General features: G+C 40.2%; 1 protein-coding gene across 3 annotated transcripts in view; it reads left to right on the forward strand.

The window, feature by feature from the left end:
- bahd1 (bromo adjacent homology domain containing 1) overlaps nucleotides 1-12,641 on the forward strand; it is a 48,528-nt gene that overhangs the window by 16,738 nt on the left and 19,149 nt on the right. The window contains exon 1 of one of the 3 annotated variants that reach the window (XM_061795538.1): nucleotides 8,992-9,079. The exons of 1 other annotated variant lie outside the window; for it this stretch is intronic. The gene's annotated coding sequence lies outside the window, so the exon portion shown is untranslated. Of the gene's footprint in view, nucleotides 1-8,991; nucleotides 9,080-9,154; nucleotides 9,549-12,641 lie in introns of those variants that run through there. One more of the 3 variants, XM_061795537.1, reaches the window with a different exon arrangement.

Raw genomic sequence — 12,641 nt, forward strand, 5'->3', positions numbered from 1 at the left:
AAGAGTGGCCAGTATATGCAAATAGTGCAGCATGGCGAGACAACTACAGTGAGTGCACGAGTAATACACAATTGGCCCCACAGAAATGTGACAATGAACTCAAGTCAAAAAATTGCCAGCTTGTTGTAATGGAATTATAGGTTAGGTGTTTAAGAAGTTGATCGCAAGAGGGAAGAAGCTGTTGGAATGTCTACTAGTTCTAGTTTGCATTGATCGGTAGCGCCTACCTGAGGGAAGGAGCTGGAAGAGCTGGTGACCTGGGTGAGGAGGGTCCGAGAGGATTTTGCACGCCCTATATTGGTACACAAACGCTGTATAACCACATACAAACAGGCAACATAACAATACTCTCTGGCATATATTCTTCAAACTCTGTGAAAAACGAGTTATAATAATATTCAATCGTGACTTCTACTTTCTCTCTTATTGCAAGTGTGTATCTCATTGCGTGCACCACACTGCCCCTCAGAGGTCAAGACATCCCAAGCAGGAACAGGGATACCAGCAATGCACACACAGAGACAGCTAAGCACCTCAAGCATTTTTGAGCAATTATTTTCTTAAGGATTTTCTTATCATTTTTATTTATTCAGTATATTAAAATTTTTAAATGTTACTTTATGTAACTCATTGGTTACTAATAAATGGGTAAATTTTTCTCATACCTACTGTTGCTGATTACTGTTCTCTGAGTAATATCACTTGATCAAGCCTTTTTCTAACATTCCATACTGCAAAATAATGAAGATATATATGATTATTGCTGATATCGGATCGGACCGATATCGGTATCGGCCAAAACGCAAGGCTGCAATATCTGTATCGGATCGGAAGTGAAAAAGTTGGATTGGGACATCCCAAGTGCACATACGGGTTTTTAAAGTCATAAAGATTTTTTAAATGTGAGAGACCTCATAAATGACAAAGGAAAAAAGTTGGCAAGTGTGTGCTTGCAGCTCTTCTCATGTATGTTGTACTCAAGATGACCAACACAGCACACCACACATAATGATATCACCACTAATAATTGTGAGTCTCCTCTCCAAAGCAAGGTATCAGAATCAGAATCATCTTTATTTGCCAAGTATGTCAAAAACTCACGAGGAATTTGTCTCTGGTAGTTGGAGCCGCTCTCGTACGACAGCAGACAGCCATTTTGACAAAAAATACTTTTGAGACATAAAAACATAAAGACACAGCAGGGAGAGTTACTGAGCAATGAAAGGTTACCGGTAATGTGGTAATGCTGATACAATGACAATTGTGCAAATGATCCAGAGTCATCTAGCAATTTAGAGCAGATTGAAATGAATAATATAGTGATAATCTGGTCCAGTGACAATTGTGCAAATGGTGCAGATACTTCTCAAGCACGTGAGTGGCCAGTATTGGTCAAATACAGATATGCGAATAGTGCAGAGTGACGAGGCTATTACAGTGAATGTACGAATAAATGTACAAGTGTCCCGACAGAGATGTGACAACGATCTCAAGACAAAAATTAGCAGCATGTTACAATGGAATTGTAGGTTAACTGTTTTAGAACTTAATGGCAAGAGGGCAGAATCTGTTGGAATGTCTGCTGGCTTTAGTTTGCATTGATCTGGGCCTGCCTGAAGGAAGGAGCTGGAAGAGGTGGTTAGTTCTGGCAGCATATAAACCCTCAAGGGTGAGTAGCGGGGTACCAACGCTTTTATTCTGTTGTAGTACCAAGCAGCGCTAGCCTTAGACTTTATGGGGCCCTAAAGCAATTTGATTTGAGGACCCCACCCCACCATGCTTATGTTTGATGTGTTAAAAATAAAATCCTCACGCTTGTGCCTCGGGCCGGCTCTGGTACAAAGACTGACAGCATAGAGCCAGACTGCAGGAAAATCGAAAGTAGAAAGAAGAAAGAAGAGTAGCAGTAGTAGTACTACTGTAGTAGTGTAGTAACAGTAGTAGTAGTAGTAGTCATTGTAGTCATCGCAAACATGGCTCTACTTTCTACTTAATTGTCAGCCCCTGACCGTTTTCAGAGAAGATCGGGAATGTGAAAAGTTTTGACAGTAACACAATACTTACTCTAATGCCCTCGCATGTTGAAAAGGTGAGCCAAAGTCGCCGATGCACTTTTAGGCCATTTATTGAATGCCAGGAGAACAGTAAAGCACATAAATAAACACGCTCACGCCGAATCTGCTGTTGCCCTCCTACCAGGCCCCGCCTCTTAAATGCAAATGCATATACGCTGACACTAGAATAAGTAGTGTATTTTCTATACATATTTTTCTTGCAATTGTTTGTTTTTATGTTTGTTTAAATACACTTGAAATGTGTTTAAAAGGTTTTAATAGTATTTATAAATGTGTTTAAAGCAGGGGTCAACACCCTTTTTGAGACAGAGCTGCAGTGCTTCTTGGGTACTGATGCGAAGTGCTACTAGTTTGATACACACTTCTGAAATAACAGATTTGCTCAAATTACCTTTAATTATGTTATCCATCCATCCATCCATCCATCCATTTTCCATTCTGCATATCCTCACTTGGATCGCAGGCGTGCTGGACCCTATTCCAACTAACTTTGGCCGAGAGGCAGGGTACACCCTGAACTGGCCAATCGCAGGGCACATATAAACAAACAATCATTCCCACTCACATTCACACCTACAGGCAATTTAGATTCTTCAATCAATGCATGTTTTTGGGATGTGGAGTACCTGGAGAAAAACCACGCAGGCACGGGAAGAACATGCAAACGCCACACAGGCGAGGCCGGATTTGAACCCAGGTCCTCAGAACTGTGAGACAGATGTGCTAACCGGTCGGCCATAGTGCCACCACTGATTATGTTATTGTTAATGATATTCATCTATGTCAAGACACTGATTAACTGATGATAATGACTTCTCGCAATAATTATCAACAGTTATTTAAGAAGGTAGTAAACAAATATCAATACGTAATATAATTTCTGTAAATCTCTGCTAGGTTTACATTTTCAAATGATCACGCATAAAGCATTCCTAGGAAATCACAATGTCCCATGATTGGTGAGCTGGAGTTGGAACACGCCCGTGGGCTACTTGTGGTCCTTAGGGGGCAACCGGGTGCCCGGGGGCACCACCACTTTGGTGACCCTTAGTTTGAAACGTGGGAGGACTATGAAAAAGGTTTTTCTATATGGTCGTTCTACATCACAGATTTTCACCTATTGCCGGTGGGTCTGTAACTTATTTCCCCACAATAGTTTACTGTAGATTTTATGTGCAGCTTTACATTCATAGCTGAGGTTCTCTGTGCTGTCAAGTCTACAACTTTGTGCATTGTCTGAATTGAAGTCTTCATAAGAAGAGTCATCTCGGTCCCGTCCTGAAGAGGGCTTCAGTGTTGGGGAGTCGAGTTTAGTTTTTATTGATTTGGAGTGCAAGGTTCTTCTTATACAGCTCCACCCCTTCATTTCCTCTCTCTGGATGTCAAGTGGGACAGAAGGCCTCCTGTTCTCAGTGCACTTGTTTCAGTCCTCTGTTTGTCTCTTTGGTTGTTTTCACATTATAACCATTTAGTTTGTTTTAATCTAACTCGAGTTCATATTCCTGCTTGATGTTGTTCTGTTGGACAGCTGTGAACACAGCATGCAAAATCTGGTGCAGACCAAATCAATATCTCCTGCAAGAAGTGGTCTCAGTTTTATTTAGACATTTGCTAACAACACATCTTTTCAACTTGCAAACAAGGATAATAAGCGTAAGTCATGCTTTTGACATGCACTTGACTTTTTGCTAGTCTGCTGCATGTCCAAATAATTATCTGATAAGTTTTCAACAAATGCTGGTTTTCCTCCATTTCGTATTTTAGTGCTGCTTTATTTACTTATCACTTGCTCGTGCCTACAGCCAACCTTCCGTCTACATTCTTGTGGCCATTAAGAGAAGAGAAGAGAATGATGTCACATTGTTTGTTGTGACGCATTTTGAATTCAACAATTGGAATTTTTATTGTGTGAACAGAAAAAACAAATCAGTAGGGACTCAGATATTGTTCACAAACTCATTAATTGATTCAGACCAGAGAACGCGAACTACAGTTGTAAAAGCTCCCTGAAGTGGGTTCTCCACATACTGATAATTGGGCCAAATTTAAGCAACTCCCCCAACGCTTCCAATCAAAGGCAGCAAAAGCCAGATTATCGGATGTCTCCAAAAGATGATCCTAAGCAATTATTCTGTGGTGTGGAGTATGTTAAGAGTGAAACGGTCAGGCCTATACTTAATAATTTGGAGTGCAGTGTAGTACTGGGCCTCACAGAGAGACTGATTTTTAAAATTATTATTATTATTTGGGGAGAGCGGAGCGGGAGACGGTGCTTGAGAACCTCTGTGCCTGCCGGAATGAGTTATCGACAACCGAGAGTACAAAAAAAAAAAATGTAATTTATTTCATGGATTCATGCTTGTACAAATAGCTGTATCTTGTTAACCTTAACAGCACACTGAAAGAAGTAGCCAGATGCTGCTAATGCTTGTTGCTGTTGCCCTTCCCAAAGTATTCAACATTCATTTCAATGGCAATGACATGAGATGATTACTCGGAACAGTCCATGTTTACCTTCAATCGTCCTCTGGTCAACTCAATTAACCCTTGGTAAAGTCAACTTTTCAGGATGTTGAGAGAAGCATTCTGCTAGCAAGGATGTAATTCCAAGGCAAAGAGGGAGATGTCCGGCAAAGCGAGCGGACAGGGTAATATCTCTTATATTATTTATATCGTATTACTACCCCAGGTGTTTGTTCCTCCAGGGTGAGTACATGGAGGGTTTGGTGCCGCAGTGCACATTTTGAACAGTCAGGAGGTATTTGCTTGATTTTACTAAAAGTGTTATGGATAAAAATTGCTGACTCCAGCTCAGTTCATCCCAATTGATTCCATTCATCTCGCAAGCACAAGCTGATGTTGCACAAACACGCCAGATCACATAGCTAGCAGCACTTAACGGTTGTACAAGTGGCAATTAGGCAGGTTGCTTAAATGTTAAAAAGAGATAAACGGCGGGGAATGACTCAACTACCTGCATTATGACTGAATCATCACGCTCGTGTTTAATGTCATGTTGCACACATCGCTTCCTCTCCCACTGTTTGCTGGTACTGACATTAAACAGCCGCACTTGCCTTCATTAGTTCTGCCAGTCCATTTTCAGCAGTGATGATGATGATGATGATGATGATGCCGCCCAGCTGTTCTGTGCTTAGCGCTCTGTGCTCCAATAGATCTCACTGACAGGTGGTCGGAGCACCACACGCTCTTGGTTGAAAGCTGTTAGAGTGAATTTCAGAGAAAGGAGGTGAAAATCAATTCTATGATGTTGGTCGACCTGATTTGTATGAATTCAGAATTTTTTCGACCAAAGATAATATCTCAAATAGAAAGTCAGTTCTTGCAGATTAACTTCAGCCAACATAATACCTTTTATTCATGGCAAAGGCAGTGCTTCTAAGAATTTTAACATTCTTAACTATCGTACATCTGCGGAAAGAAGCAGTGAAATGTGGAACAAAATAAATGTGTACTCACATGAGCTGGGCGATTTAAGTAAAATCTCAATAAAATGCGATTTCCATTTTTAATGAAGTTTCCCCCTTTGTTTATAGAAAAAGCAAATGACAATTTTCAAAACAAGTTTGCCTGTTTATTTTTTTCTGGTATTTGTTTTACTTCTCCTGATAACAAACAAGTGTTGACATTTTTGAATACAATGGTACCTTGACTTACAAGTTTAGTTTGTGCCATGACATCTGCTAGTCAGAAGCTGAGCCTTACTGTGTTTGTTTACAGACTGAGTGTGAGGCTGTTCGACTTCTGTGATAAATATTTGCCACTGCATTTGGTTATCATCATTTATATGATGGATAACTGGTTTTGAACAGTCAAGGAAAAAGTTTTCACTGGCCACTTAAAATGACGTGTATGGCCGGATCTGGCCCGCGGGCCTTGACTTTGCCTGAGCTTGCACTGTGTATTGTGAACAACTCAAGACCTTCTAGTTACGCTCTCCGTAATTGTCCTGGTCGGTGTGTTATTACAGTGCAGGTCAGCACTCAGCAGTCAGTCGGCCACGCCTCATTAACCCTGCGCACACTCGGCTGGTTTACAGCCGCTAACTGTGCACTGTAAAGCTCGTATTGATGAGGGCGGCCAGTTTGTATCACAATTAACGTGGATTTTTGACTACATGCTGGCCCGATCACATTGTGGCTTTTTTTTATTTTTATTTTGAATGTGCAATCCTCGAAATGTGTGACTTATTATTTGATAGGGTGTGTCATTAAGAGGATCTAAAGTCAATGAGCCCAATAAAGTAGCGCTGAGTGTGTTTGTTATGGGGTGTGATCAATCTGAAAATTGCTGTATGGTTGTTAATTAGAGAGCGGGCAGCACTCATATTTTCTGATATTATCAGTGGGATTCAGTTTATGATGCTGTTACATAATCATAATTTACAGTGTTTACTCATGGCCTGGATGTAATTATTGATATTATTGATTATACTTTAAGTATTCAGCTGATATCTTTACATGCCTAACTGCATATATGTAGGAAAAGACACCACTGTGAGGTAGTGAAATGTCTTATTTTATCTTATTTAGTATTTGCCAAACAGAGCAGAATATAACAATCTTGCTCAGTGTGTGAAATACATAGAATCCTCACATTGACTTCATCTTGCATTTCATTTCACTATGGGCCATTGTGGGCTTGTTAAACATGAGATACACTTTAAAGGATGAATCTTTTAGGGGGGAAACCCATTGTTTCCGTGAATGATTAAGCTTGTTTTGCATGTCACGTCCCTGTGTTTGCATCATCTCTTCCATAATGTGCTTCATGGAGGTGTAATTGATTACAAAATATGATTCTATACTTGAAATGGTCTTTCACATTGTAAGTTTCTTTTGATTTTACTTCCCTTTTTTCGCTTGTTGTGTGGCCAATTTCTTCTTAAAATCAAAACGGCATAATTTTCTCCAATGCAGTGCAGTAAGACATTAAACGCCTCTTTTGGCATGAGAATGAAATTGCTCCCTGGTCCAAAAATTCATTAACAGTGTAATTGGAAGAAAACATGAGGAAAAAAAATATTTTGAGTCAAGATTGAAAACCAGTTTCCCCAAATTGTATGATTCAGTTGAGTAAATAACAAGGAATTGAAAAAAATGTTTGAAATGGTTTCAATTGACCAAATGGTACAATAAACTGTATACTGATATATTCAAAGATCTGAATTTGGAAATTACAAAATCAGTTTCAATACATTTGCATAAATGATGATAAAATGGTTGGAAAAAAAAAGAAGCAGCAGCAAGGTGGACACTAATGGCTAGCATAGAGCCCAGAGGGTTTAAAGCAGAGGAAATAAATGTGAGTACTTCAGTGCATCACAGCACATTGCAGTAATTCTGAGAGAGAATGGAGAAGTGTGTACATGTGAACGCATTCAAACAAATTCTCCAAAAGGACTGGGTAGGATGAAGATTTTAAGATTCATGTGTCGCAAAGGGATTTAGTCCATCTCCTTAGTGATTCATTATTGATTTGGTGGCATGTCTGCAATGCTCTTGTCCGCTTAGTGTATATGTTATGATCTCCTGGTAAATCCACGGCACCGCTTTTCTGTTCGCGCAATGATGTGATCGTGGAAAAATTCGACGGCGCATTTTGTTCTGGACTTTGAATCTGTTTGCAATGTTGCAGATTATGAGTGGAATAATAACATGAAGGAAGAAGAAAGTCAATATTGGTGACATTAACTACAATCTGACACTCTCAGCATTCACATAATGTGTTTGAAGCATAGTATTAGTAATTTGAATGTGCTTGACTCAAGATTGACATTTATTTGATGCCGTGTATCTGAACGTTGAATGTTTGACTCAGCATTCAAATATCATTGATGCACTCTTGCCTAGTATCATTAGCTTGACTCTTAGTATCCACATCATATATTTGGAAAAAAAAAAAAAAGGCATTGATGGGCATTAATAACTTTATGCTGAGCATTTGTGTTATATCATTGGTGCATTGTCTGACTAGTGTAAATTATGGACTCTCAGCATTCACATACTTTGATATATCGTATAAGTATCGTTTGGGTGAATGTTTGAGTCTCTCAGCATTCATCACAGTAACTGCAGTGCAAAAAGTTGACTCTCAGCATTCATATAATATTATTGATGCCAAATTTTATTTATTTGAATACTTGACTTAGTATTTGACTCTTAGTATTCTATATACATATATATATATATCTTGATGCACGAAGCTAGTCGCTTGACGCAGTGTTTTTAGTCATCTGTGATGCAGAATAATTAGTTTGAACACTAAGCGTTCCCGTATTCTGATGTACAGTGTCATTTGTGTGAATGTCTCAGCTTTCACCACAGTAAGAGGGGTGCAAATACTTTTTTTTTTAAATTGCTTTGATTGCTTGTCTCAGCATTCACATTAAATTCTTTGCAGTGAACCGTGTTGCTCAATGCTTGACTTAGTTGTTGCACAAGTTCCTACTTGACTCTCAGCATTTATCTAGATTCACGCAGCAGTGCAAATGCTTGAAGCCCAGCAGTCACATATTATTTATTACTTTGAACACTTGACTTTATCATAATGTTCAATGCACAAAAGCATAATTCAGAATGCTCGACTCTTAGTTATCACATACAACTTAATACTCTTAACAGTTTACATATGGATGTGCAAAGCTAATGCTAAGTTGACACAAGAGTGTTCACATTTTTCGCATGCCAGGGGGCCATCAGTTAGAATGCTTGACTTTCAGCATTCAAACATGTTTCCTGCTCCAGAGCACGTTAGTGCGACCTCTTGACTCTGAGCATTCGCATAATGTTTGCGTCCCAAGAGTAAATGGTGTGCAAGCACGGCGCACTCCCCAACCGCTGTTGTATGGGCATGAGTGTGTAAGTTGCTTGCGAGTGCGTTGTGGGAGTGATTAGGCGTTGGAAAGACGCGAGAGAGATGTCCCGGCGCATGCACGCAGCCGCCGAGCGCATGAATATCATCTCCAGTGTGCCACTTCGGAAGTAGGTCACCCACCGCTCGCCGATTTTCTTTTTCTTTTTTTTTTTTTTTTTTTTTTTTTTTGACTCTTAGTATCCACATCTCCGGCTTCTCGCTCCGCGGATCGACACGTGAAGCCCGAGCGAAGCGAAACTGAACCAGTAGCGACGAAAAGGGGATTATTATTTGCGTGTATGTGTGTGTGTGTGTGTGGGGGGGGGGGGGGCTCTAGTTGAAAAACGCGACGGGACACGGAAGCTAGACGATGAACCTCGGCGGTGATTCCAGGCGGAGATGATCGCTTCGAAGCTTCTCCGAAAACACTCGCCCGTGATTCGTAGCAGCGTGCGCGGACTCCTCCGAGCCTCCGCTATGGATTGATCGACGATCGGCCTCTTTTGCGCTCGTTTTTTTTCTCTCTCCCCCCCCCCCCCCCCCCTTCCTCATCTCAGCACTCCTGCCCCGGCATGCTGTCACACTGACCGCGGCCAAGTAAGTAGGCGAGTCTCTTTTCATGCATCCATGACGATACACGCTTCTCCCCCTTTTGCTTGTAGTAATATAACGCATTTAGAAAAAGATGTGTTGTTTGCTTTTTTTGCATCGACCTACAAGGAGGTGAGGGTGTGCGATGATGATGATGATGGGGTGGTGGTGATGATGATGATGATGATGTTGATGATGATGGTGGTGGTGGTGGTGGTGGTAGTGTAGAGCCATGTTTCCCAACATTTACGAAGCCAAGGAAGATATTTTACACGAGAAAAAGAATCTCATGGGCCATTGCACACCACCACCAAACAAATATGTCATAAAAAGCAGATACATGGGTTAATTACTGTATGTACCTTCTGCCAGCTCGTGGAAGAGCCTTTAATTGTTCTGCCTGTCATTATAAATTGCTGACATAGATTAATTTTTTGATGTAAATAAATTTATTTCCAGATCAATTAAGTGAAATTTGATCGTTATCCGCGGCACACCTGATAAGCACCCTGGCTGGAAATCGCTGATGTAGAACTGTTTCCCAACCTTTACTGAGCTAAGGCAGATATTTGACATTAGGAAAATCTCAAGGCACACCACCTAACAAAAATATCACAAAAAGTAAATATCGTGAAATAATGATGCTCTTGTCTCGGTTTACTTACAAATGGACTTATACAGCGTGACAACTGGGCCTGTTTAGTTGTACACAAAGCTGATATACTTGCAGGAATTGAAGAAACAGACCGACACAGATGTTAAATAATAATATTGTCCGGACAAACTAAGTGAAATTGGATAATTTCCCGCACCACAGCAGATGATCTCTTATACAGCGGTTGAGAGTCACTGGTGCAGAGCCAGTGCAAAGGATGACTCCAGGAAATCTTTAAATATGCAAATAATCTATTATGTATATTTTTTCAATCTCTTCATAGCTTTTATACCTTACATTATGTTGTCATCCATGTGGACGTCCAAGTAAGACTTGAATTGTGCAGGGGAAACATGTTTCCCAACTGTTCAACTGTAACAATAAACAGTTTGAATCTTGAAAAGTGCACCAGCTGCGATGCTACACAGCTCTGTAGGGGTTTTGCCCCCACCCTCCACCCTCTCACCATCCCCCCACTAGGTTGCCTGCTAAATAAAATGCTATTTTAATAGAGGGAATTAAAAAGTTACTATAATTGTTTCAAATAGACAGCAAGGTGTTGTAATGGTTAGCACGTCTGTCTCACAGTGAAGAGGGTCTGGGTTGAGATCTTACCTCCGGCCCTCCTACGTGGAAACAAGAAAATCTTTATTTATGAAATAACATTTTTAAAAATTCAAACAAAATAAAAGAAGAGCGTGGTGTATTGGTTAGCTCATCTGCCTCACAGAACCGGTAACAGGGGTTAGAATTTTGGCTCAGACCCTCCTCCTCCCTGTGCTTGTGTGAGTTTCGGGTCGTCTGGCTTCTTCCAATTCCAAAACCATACACGTGAGGTTAATTGAAGACTCTAAATTGCCCAAGATGGGAATCTGAGGTTGAAGATTTTTTTTTTATTTTTATTTTTTTTGTCGATACAGTATGTGCCCTGTGATTAGCTGGTGACCAGTCCATGATGTACCTCGCCTCTGACCCCAAGTCAGCTAGTATAGGCTCTAGTTTACCCTAATGAGGATAAGAGAATAGAAAATTGTTTGATGACTAAGAATATATTTGATTCTTAAGTTGCAATGTGCATTTTACATAAAAAAAAAAAAAAATCTGAATTTGTACAGTCCGAATGCACCATAATATATCACTCAATTACACCAACATAGTAGTAAAGTCATAATTAGACTAAATATTTGTGTTAAAAAAAACCTTCTAGGTCATAAATGTAAAACAGTCAAATGAAAGACTGAGCGTGCCCTTCTGTGCCGCACGATGACATATTGTTACACTGCTGTGCAAACTAGTTAATTGCGCGTCATAAACCGGGAACCCCTTGCACTCACTCTTTGATGACACAGTGGGGGAAAAAACAACAATTACTTTTTCATTTTCTGGTGTACATTGTTTTCTTGTTTTTTTATTATTATTATGGATGACGTATTGTGGCTTATATTGTACCGAGTAGCCAGAAGAGTTTGTGTACCATTTCGTGTTTTGTTGTCATCATCACATTTGACCTCTGGTGCTATCACACAAAAAAAGCAAAACTCACTTGTGGAGTTAATCCTTTAGATTCGGTTTTGCGAGACATGTTGAAGTCTTAACGCCATGCGTGACCGTTCTGAAGTTTTGTTCGACTTTAGAGGTGGAGTTATCCAGAGACTTTGTGAACCTCAGTGGGCTTTCTACATTCCACTCTACTTAGCTATAAAAATAGAAAAGGACAATGTTTTGGGGGAGAAAAATCCCACATGGTTTAAGTTGATTTTACCTCTGCTTTACAGTAGATCTAAAAAGTCAAACGTTCCTTTAAAATGGCAGGTTGTTGTGATGTATGACAGTGATGTGTGATGTCTGATGAGTACAAGATAAATCATGTCAAACCTTTTCGCATTCAGGTGAAAAATTGTTGGACTTGGCTGTAGGGAACGTACGGTATACTAAATATACACAGGGTGCATTTGAGCATGGTATCGGAAGCTGAATTACTCAGGTTTGCACAACGCAGACAATGTGACATTTCCCTTGCCTGCATGCACATGGAATCTCTGCATGTGCGTAATGGGCTTACGGCAACGAAATCTTCAGGAATAACATTTAGACTAAGTGACTCTGATTACCCCCCCCAAATAAGGTGCAGCAGATTCTATCATTGTCTTGACATTTACTCGCCCACAGCTCTCGAAAAACACACACATTAAAGGCAGGAAAGCAATCTAATAGCTGGAATTGTGAGTGTCATCCACAAGTGGGTAAAATGTGTCACAGCAGTAATTGAACATCCCTTGAAAATATATAAAAGGTCGAGAGGAAAACAGGTCAGGGAGGATGCCAAGAAGAGGCCTCTAGCAACATGAAAGGAAGTATAGGAATTTCTGGCAAGTACTGGTTGTGTACAGGCATTTCTTGTATGCACCATGTTTCTCACTTTGAGGTATGATGGTCATCATGGC

This window comes from Phyllopteryx taeniolatus, chromosome 13 (genome assembly GCF_024500385.1).
Source record: "Phyllopteryx taeniolatus isolate TA_2022b chromosome 13, UOR_Ptae_1.2, whole genome shotgun sequence".
NCBI lineage: Eukaryota > Metazoa > Chordata > Actinopteri > Syngnathiformes > Syngnathidae > Phyllopteryx > Phyllopteryx taeniolatus.